We start from the raw sequence: 9,930 nt of genomic DNA on the forward strand, positions 1-9,930 counted from the left end.
AGGATTTATGTTCCATCTTACCCACACACATAAAATCACATATATTTGCTACAAAACTCCTTTTTAAATATATCATTTTAAAGGTTGCTTCCAAAGTATATTCCTTTATGTGAAAATAAAAGCTTCTAGGTTTGAGGCACCTGGGTGGTTCAGTCAGTTAAGCGTCCACCTCTTGGTTTTGAGTCCAGTCATGATCTCATGGCTCATGAGTTTGAGCACTGTGTTGGGCTCCGTGCTGCCTGTGCAGAGCCTGTTTGGGATTCTCCCTCTCTCCCTCTCTCTGCCCCTCTACTGCCTTCACACACACTCTCTCTCAAAATAAATAAGTAAACTCAAAAAAAAAGCTTCTAGATTATGCATGTTCCCCATTGCCATCTCAGGTTGGCTACCTGGAACAAGTTAATGTTCTCCCAGTTTCTTGAAACCAAAAACCCACTTATATTCCTGTTTTTGTTAGTAATGTCAGTACCAAAAATATTTCTACTTTTTTACAATTAAAAAAGAGTAATAGATTGAGTATTGGCAATGATAAATAGAAATGAGCACTCTGCTCAATTAATGAATAAAATCCAGAAAACAGAAATTAAATTAATAGCCTGCACATTATTGCAGCTTGGAGTTGAGGCCACTAGCTGGCCAATGAACTAACAAGTGTATGTAGTGTGTTACATGAGGGGCATGTCCTTTGCTAACACCTATAAGTGTCTCTGGTCCAATGAGTGGAATTTGATAGTAATTATTGCTACAAGTATGAGGCTTTTAAAACAAAAAAAAAAAGAGATTAATAGCATAAACAAAACCAATTTTATTTTTTTAATTTTTTTAATGTTTATTTATTTAGTTTTTGAGAGAGAGAAAGCTAGGGAGGAGCAGAGAGAGAGAGAGAGAGAAAGAGAGAAAGAAATCCCAAGCAGGCTCCACACTATCAGCACAGAGCCTGTCTCTTGGGGCTCAAACTCATGAACCGTGAGATCATGACCTGAGCTGAAACCAAGAGTCAGACAATTAACCAATTGATCCACCCAGGTGCCACAACAAAAAACAATTTTAAATCATGCTTTTAAAAGTTTTTTTGATGTTTATTTTTAAGAGAGAGAGAGAATGGGGGAGGGGCAGAGAGAGAAGGAGACACAGAATGTGAAGCAGGCTCCAGGGTCTGAACTATCAGCACAGAGCCTGATGCGGGGCTCGGACCAACAAATGGTGAGATCGTGACCTGAGCTGAAGTAGGATGCTTAACCGACTTAGCCACCCAGGTGCCCCTAAATCATGCTTTTTACAAAGAACTGGGAGACAGAGATAATAGAAAATATTTAATTTGTCTTAAGAATTCAGCTGTCAATGAAGCTGACAAAAATTGAAAACAAAAAACTATAAGTATCAAAAAATATTCAGTGATTAAAAATAGCAACAAACAATAGGACCCTAAAGGTGTAATTCAAATTCCGGTCTTGGCTACTGCCTTAAAGGACCTTCTGATGATTGGATAGTGCTTTTGATGGACGCTGATTCATTGTCCATACTCTCCCTTTCAATTAAGGAAATGCTGCTCCACAAATACTGGGAACACTGTCAGCAGGCAGGCTCACCACTGTAGATAGACACCTTAGACCTTGTCAGGTTGCTTACATTTATGACTGACCTTATCCCAAGTAGAGAGTACTCTGAAGAACCATTATAGCTCCAGAGCTTCCTGTGGGTTTGATTAAGGCTCTTGTTGGATTTGCATGACTGTTCAACTTCTCTGTCCACTACTGCTTCCTACCATTTACTTCAACAGGTATTGATATCAAGGACTGTCCTTAATGAATACCTTGTATGCTAGCATCCATTAAACAGATTGATTACAAGGAAACCTACACCCATTGTGTGATAGAGCTTCACAAATTATATTCTCTCATTTGACTCTCATAAGCTTCTGTCAGTGAGAAATAATCACCCCAAGTTTATAGCTCAGTTAATGTATTAGTTGGTTACTGCTGCATAACAAATTACCTCAAACTGTAGTGGCTTAAAAATAAAAGAAAAAACTTATTACCTTATAATTTGTGTCAGTCAGGAATTCAGGAGTGACTTAGGTAATTCTGGTTCAGTTTTTCTCACAGGTTGTAATCAATACATAAGCCAAATCTGCATGTTATCTAAAGGCTTTCCTGGAGCCTTAAGATCTGCTTCCAAGAAAGCTCATTGACATGGCCATTAGCTGGAGGCCTCAATTCCTTGCCACATAAGACCTCTCTATATATTGTCTGAGTGTCCTTACAACACAACAGCTATCTTTCTTTAGTGAAGTGATCTGAGGGCTGAGATGGGGCAGGGGGACAGAGACAAAAAGAGTGGAGAGAGAACAAGTTCAGGAAGCCATAGTAACTTTGTGCCTCACTACAATGCGTAAAAAGCCCAACTTTGACTACAGATGTGATTCTGGTATTTTCCTGGATAAAGAACGATGATAGCAGGATGGTCCTGAATTGGTTAGCCACACCAGTTTGACAATGCAGCCCTTTCACAGCCCTTTTCCTAAGCCCTTTCATTCCTTGTTTCTACAAGTATCTGGTATCCATGCTGAGCAAAGGTCTATTAGGGACAGAGACTACTGCAGATACCTATGTCAAGGAATAGGTAGATTGTGTGTGATATGGTATAGAGTGTGATATGGGAGGACTGATTAGGACAGAAAACAGCAAATGGAAGTGCTGGCCAGAAGGGTCCAGCAGCAGCTGCTGTGTTAATTTCCCTGATCCTTGACACATTTTATTTAGGGATAGGGTGGTAGGGAGTCTGGGGCTGTGGGACTAATGTGGAATCAGCTCTGCAAAGAGGCATTATTTCCATGTTATTTTTTTTTCTGACCCTCAGGCACAAAGGTATCAAAATACCTGGATACTTCCAAAGAGGCACAGTTCTTACATGGGTTGCTGGTGGTGGACCCCTCCCTGTCCATCATTAGGGCCCAGGATCCTCTTCAGGGAAGGTGCCCCAGAAGCAGCTGCAGGCCTTCAGAGGAGTGGCTTTAGTTATGTCCTTTTCTATCCCTCACCTCCAATTAAATTATGTGTCTTTCCTCAGAATATCTCTGGTTCTTAGTATTTTGTCCTATAACTTGTCTCTGAATTGATACCCTTATTCCTGGGATCCCGGACTGTAGTCCCCACCTCCAGTCCTAGTACATAACTCTGGAGTCTATTGATCCCACTCAGTTTCTTATAAGACTTTAATGGCATCATGCTCTTAATGATCACAGAATTCCCCTCCAGGCACTGCTGCTTGTGATCCCACCACTTTGTAACCTCTGTACCAGAGAAAGCAAGTGGTTGGATATAAACACTTCAGTAGCCATATCCAAGGGCAAAAACTTCAAACCTAGAAAAATCAATGTTATACACTGTCCTCCACCCTAACCAAAATAAAATAATGCAGGGTAAAAGGGTGTCCAGATGTTCTTAGCATCCTAACCTTCATCAAAGAAAGGAGGTAAAGTAATGGTAGGGGAGCACACTTTCTGGAGGTTGGGGAGGACAGTCATAAAGACGTGGCCTAAGATAGACCAACAGCCAGGGAATACCAGGACCCTCTATCTCCCCAGGAGAATGTCATTGTAGAGCATTAAATCCACAGAATTGCCTTATCACCAGTGCTCTGGCTGGCACCTGGTGGGCATTTAATGATTGCTCAATGCATGAATGGAGCTTTAGCTATCATCCAGTTTAATAATTCTGTATTTGGTACTATATTATTTCGCCAGGTCTTCCATAACAATTACCACAAACTAGGTGGATAAAACACAGAAATTTTGTTTTTCACATTCTGGAGGCCAGACGTCCAAGATCAAAGTGTCAGCAGGTTTGGTTTCTTCTGAGACCTCTCTCTTCTTGACTTGCAGATGGCCTCCCTATTGCTGTGTCTGCACATGGTCATCTCTCTGTGCTTATTTATCCCTAGTGTCTCTTTCTGTATGTCCTAATCTCCTCTTCATATAAGGATATCAATCAAATTGGCACACCTTAACAGACTCATATTAACCTAATTATCTTTTTAAAAGCCCTATCTTCAAATACAGCCACATTCTTAGACAACAGGAGTTGAGGATTCAACATATGAATTTGAGGAGAAAACAATTCAGTTCATAACAAGTGGTGCCACTCAAGTACAGAGGATGGAAGGAGCTCCCAATGATATAGTAGCAGAAGGTTTTCCAGCTTCTAGAAAAGTATCTCCTAAGTCTTGCAAGGCCTTGATATTGCCCTGACTTCCTCCTTATCAACACGTTTCCCCTATTTACCAAGCTTTCCATCTGATAGCTTTTCTGAAATGCCCCCCCCACCATTTTCCTCTTGAGGATACCTATGCCTTTCTTGGGAAAATGTTTTCTGTCCTCAAATTTTTACTTCAGCTTGTTTGTGGATACCATTGGCCTCTCTGAAGAGGGATCACATCCTTACACCCCACAGTGATTTGAAAGAGAAATAACGACAGAACCCATGAAACAAGGATGCCCTCTATTCTGTGTTGAATTGTGTCCCCTCTCAAAATTTGTATGCTGAAGTCCTAACATCCAGTACCTCAGAATGTGGCATTATTTGGAAATACAACTTTTGCAGGTGTAATTAGTTAAGATGAAGTCATACTGGAGTAAGGTGGACTCCTGTCAGATATGATTAATGTCCTTATAAAAGGGAGAAATTTATACACATATTCATACAGTGAAGATGATGCAAAGAGACACAAAGAGATGATAGCCATCTATCAGCCAAAAAAAAAAAATGTCCTGGGATATATTCTTGCCTCACAGCTCCCAGAAGGAATGAATTCTGCCAATACTTTGATTTCAGATGTCTTACCTCCAGAAATGTGAAACAATAAATTTCTCACTTGTCTTGTGTTAGTGAGGTTGGGAATACAGGCTTTAGTAACAGAATGCCGCTGTTTGATTCTGACTTCTTCTACTCACTAGCTATATGATATTGCACAATTTAGCTTCATTCTGTGCCTACATCCTCATCTGTGAAAACGAGGATATAATATAACCAATCTCACGTTATTTTAAAAATTAAATGGGGGTAATTTAATTATAGATCATGTAATCGTAGCTCATATTGTCAGTGTAATTTGTTATCTAGATGATGCCTGTGCCTGTGCTCTTTGTAGGTGTATGTGGACAAGACAGACATTTAAGAAAGGGAAGTAGCTCCTAAATTCCAGATTCTATTGGTTTTTATGCTTTACCTCAGTATCTAACTTGTGAGATCATCCTGAATTTAAGACATATATTTAAGATGGCTTATCAGCTAGCCCTGAAGGCCCAGAAATCCAGGGCAATGAGCATCTCTGCAGCTGGGAACTCAAAACAAAATCTCCCAAACTAGTGCTGAAGATTCAAGTTGGCATTAAGAAATAAACAATACATAGACCCCAGTCACCAAGACTCTCTAGTCCCTCTCTGACTCTGGTATTTGAGTTCTTCAGGTGAGGTTTCATGCAAAGAAAGTCTTCTGACACTTTCAGACAGCTTGCTTCTCAGAGAAACTGCCCCCTTAACTTATTCCACTATCCAGGTCCTAGCCTTGGGAAGACAAAGTATACAGTTGTCAGCCCCAGTTCTCTCCCTTGCCTGGCTCACCTCAAAGCTAAGGCCCCCTGAGGCCATAAGGAATATGGCTCACAGAGAAGCCATTGGAAACATAGATTCGTGGTTGCTAGGAATGGAGGCAATAGGGAAATGGGACTGACTGGTAGTTACAGAGTTTCTTTTAGGATGATGGAAACGTTCTTGAATTAGAATGTGGTGATGACTACAACATAATGAATATCCTAAAAATCTATTAATTTTAAAATGGGGGAAATTTATGTTATATAAGGTGTATCTAAGTAAAAAAAAAAACATAGCAGAAGGAGGTGACTTGCGTGACATAGAAAGCCTAGGTCACTTTAGAGAATACCTAAATTATCATAAACTTTTGATAGAAATATAAATGTTAAAGGCACTGCCGGTGAGAGTTCAGAAGGAAATAAGGAACATGTTTTTAAAAACAGGAGAAAAGGATAACCTTGTTATAAAGTGGTAGATAGCTCAGCTTAATTGTGTCTTCCATTTGTGTAGAAAGCAGAATTTGTAAGGAATGAACATGATATTTTGAGGAGAATGCCAAATAAAATGTTAAAGGTGTAGCCTTTTTTCTCCTTGCTGCTTATAGTAAAGAAGAAGGAACACATAAACTGAAGGAAGAATGTTAAGAATAAAAAACCCTAGACTTAATTATTTGGGAAATTCTGAGCCTATTCAAATTGTAAAAGATGCTAAAACTAAGGGATTCACTATGAGGAAATCATTCCCTAAAGAGAAAGCAATGGGTATGGCTGAACAACCTTTGTTAGAGCTTCTAAAGGATGAAAAGATCAAAGTATTTATTCATACAGAGGGCCCTTTGAGGAGATTAAACATGTGACTCATGGATCCCATCAACTATCTCAGCAGATTCCAGTTACAAAAATATGTTTATCCAGGAAAGATCTGTGAAAGCTCTTCTGGTCAAATGCAATGAATATTTGACATATAAACAGTTGACTCATAAGGTTTTTGAGAATGTTATATCAGCAGAAACACTGCCAACTTGAACTGAATGGGAAAAAGAGAGGATCAAATGAAGGAAGGCTGTTGGACTCCCAAAATTCTACAGGCAGGAAACAGGCTGATAAAAGTACTCAGCTTCAAACATGTATTATCCTTCAAGGAAAATGGAAGGATAACTCTGAGGACAGAGCCTTGGATATAAAGGGTGGAGCCTCAGGCATAGAAGTCAGAGCCTCTAGCCATAGAGAATTATTCCTAGGCCTTTAAGCCTAGTGAAGCTTGTCTGGTTGGATTTCAAAATTCCTTGGAGCCAATAACTATTTTCTTTATTTTCTCACACTTGGAGTGGGAATGTCTGTTAATTATCATATTCCTATCCTACCACTGTAATTTGGGAAGAGGTAATGTTTTTACTCCCTCACAGGCCCACTAATAGTTTTTCCCAAGGGAGTATCATACTCAGTTTCTCACGTATCTGATTAAATGATTTACAGTTGATATTGTGGACTTATATTGATATGTAATGTGTTAAGACTTTGGGGGATATTGGGATGAGGTGAACACATTTTGCATGTAGAATGGATATAAATTTTAGGGGGTCAGAAAGCAGACTATATGGTAACCTGAATAATAGCCTGTAAGGATATCAATGTCTCAGTCCCTGGAACCTGTAAATGTTGTCTTATATGGCAAAAGGGACTTTGCAGATGTAATTAAGTTAAGGATCTTTAGATGGAGAGATTATTCTGGTAGGCACTAAATGTAATAACAAGTATCCTTGTTAAAAGGAAGGGAAAGGGAGATTTGACGCAGAAGAAAGAGGCAATGTGATGACTGAAGAAAGATGCTATGCTGCTGGTTTGGATGATGGAGGAATGGATCACAAGCCAAGGAATACAACAATGCAGCTCTAGAGGTAGAAATAGAAAGTCAACAAATTCTTTTCTAGGGATGCCAGAGGGAGGCTCTGCCAATACCTTGTTTTTGACCCAGTAAGACTGATTTCGTACTTGGACTCCAGGACTATAAGAGAACAAGTACATGTTGTTTTAAGCCACCAAGTTTGTGGTAATTTGTTACAGCAGCCATAAGAAAATAGTACTGGAACCTTTAGAGATCATCTAGTGAAGTGGTTTGCAAGCAATCCTCAAAACTACTTTTTACAGCTCTGCTTCAACTCAAGGTGCCTAGTTTTTATCTTATTCATGTCCATCTGGAAAAATTTCATTTTTTCGAAAAATGAACATATAGGATATTTAAAAATACAATCACTGATTTAGTCTAATACACAGTTTTATAGATGAAGAAAAAGAAAAATCCCAGAAAGTGAAAAGATTTTCTCATATTCCAGAGCAGACAAACAAAAAACACCAAAACAAGTTCCAATTAGCGTTTCTTCTGCTACACTGCACTAGAACTGGAAAAATAAATTGGAGATAAATTGTAAAGGAGTAAATCATATATGTAGAGAGCATAGAAAAGTGCCTGGGACATATATGCCCACAAATGTTATAATATGTACTTGAATTTGCAGAGAATATCTCTGGAAGAATACACAAAAATCTGGCAACAGTGGTTTCCTCTATGTAGGAGAAATGAGACACAGGAGTGGGAGAGAAATGGATTTTTCACCATATGCTTTTTTTTAATTTTTTAAGTTTATTTATTTATTTTGAAAGAGAGAGTAAGAGGGGTAGGGGCAGAGAGAGATATGGGAGAGGTAATCCCAAGCAGGCTCCACACCGCCAGCACAGAGCCCAATGCGGGGCTCGAACTCACAAACCATGAGATGATGACCTGAGCCCAAATCAAGAGTCAGATGCCTAACTGACAGAACCACACAGCCACACCCACCAAATGCCTTCTTTAACCATGTGCATATACTATCAATTTCTCTATACATAGAATCCCTAAATTGTGAGAAGAATTAAATGAAGCTATCTTTCCTTGTTTAGAATTAGGGTTCCTATCTCCTCCATGTGGAGATATGGAACCAACTCAGAATCTCTAAATTAGTCATGCCAAATTGTACTTATAGAGTATAATATAGCAAAGGTTCATTTCAGTCCAATGTCTGTATCCACCAGTCATCTCTACAAAGATACCTTCAGAGCACATTTTTCAAAGACAATTAGACTTCCAAAATTAAGATTTTTTAAAAAATTTTTATAAATATTTGCAAATCATATTTGAAAATCCAACTAGACAAGGTTCACTACCTGCTTATTACATACACCATATTCACCAGCCTTAGTCTCTTTCCTGAGACTTAACTAAGTCACAAGAATAGACTCCTTGAATGGTCTATTCCCCAGCTCCTCTGTGTTTCCTATATCTAGCCAAAGTAAAATTATTACTCCAATCACCTAGCTGTGTTACCCATTTGGGATCCAATCTCTGGAGAAACTTCCCTGGGACTAATGGAACACAGATCCCATCTGTTATATTTCTTGGGTTAAGTAAGTTATCCTCAGCTCTTTCCATTCCCTGAAATAGTGAGGACATTGGATAACCCAGTTATAATGTCCCATTGGTGAATTTCTATTTTCCCCTGCCCATTCCAAACAAGTCAAATTCCAAACTGAATTTTTTCCTTAATCTCCTAGATTGCTATTGGTCTGTTGCAGTTGGCCTAAGGGATGAATCTCCACAATCTCAGAAAACAAGCCCAGGTCCTTGTGGACCTAGAACATTTGTCATGTGTGATTCCAACTGAGTTTACAATCATAACCTGGAAGTTAGAGTTCCAGAGTGCAAGTGAGAATTATGGTGGCTGCTTCCACCCTTGAAAACCCACATCATTCTGTCAAGAAGAATGGGTTGTTCTAATCCTAGAGATGTTGAAACAGGATATTAATTCAGCTACAGAACAGGACCAAGGATGAACTTCATACAAGTCAGTCACTGACTTAACTGCTTTCATTTGGTGTTACTACCAAAGACTCCAAACCTCACCCTTATGATCACTTGAGTGACATGAATCCTATAGAGTCTGAGAACTGTCCTCAACTGAATGCTTGTTAGCAGACAATATCAACTTTCATCCAGTCCCCAGTTTTCATACTGCCTCATTCCATAGACCAGAACAGGAGGTGGGGGCTCTTACTATTGCTACATCCTTTAAAATTATAGGGAAGGGCACCTGGGTGGGTCAGTTGCTTAAATGTCTGACTCTTGATTTCGCCTCAAGTCATGATCCTAGGATCATGGGATCAAGCCCTGTGTCGTTCAGCGTAGAGCCTGATTAAGATTCTCTCTCTTTCTCTTCCTCTCTTTCCTTCTGTCCCTCTCCCACACTCACACACTCTCTCTCTTTAAAATAAAAATAAATAGGAGCACCTGGGTGGCTGCCAGTTAAG

General features: G+C 39.3%; 1 non-coding gene across 1 annotated transcript; it reads left to right on the forward strand.

Annotated features, from left to right (window-relative positions):
- The first annotated feature begins 595 nt into the window (after positions 1 to 595).
- On the forward strand, positions 596 to 750 carry LOC122235603. The gene has a single exon (XR_006213645.1). It is a non-coding gene; the product is annotated as a small nucleolar RNA SNORA62/SNORA6 family (small nucleolar RNA).
- Positions 751 to 9,930: the final 9,180 nt, after the last annotated feature.

The sequence above is a fragment of the Panthera tigris genome, chromosome X (genome assembly GCF_018350195.1).
Source record: "Panthera tigris isolate Pti1 chromosome X, P.tigris_Pti1_mat1.1, whole genome shotgun sequence".
Taxonomy (NCBI): domain Eukaryota; kingdom Metazoa; phylum Chordata; class Mammalia; order Carnivora; family Felidae; genus Panthera; species Panthera tigris.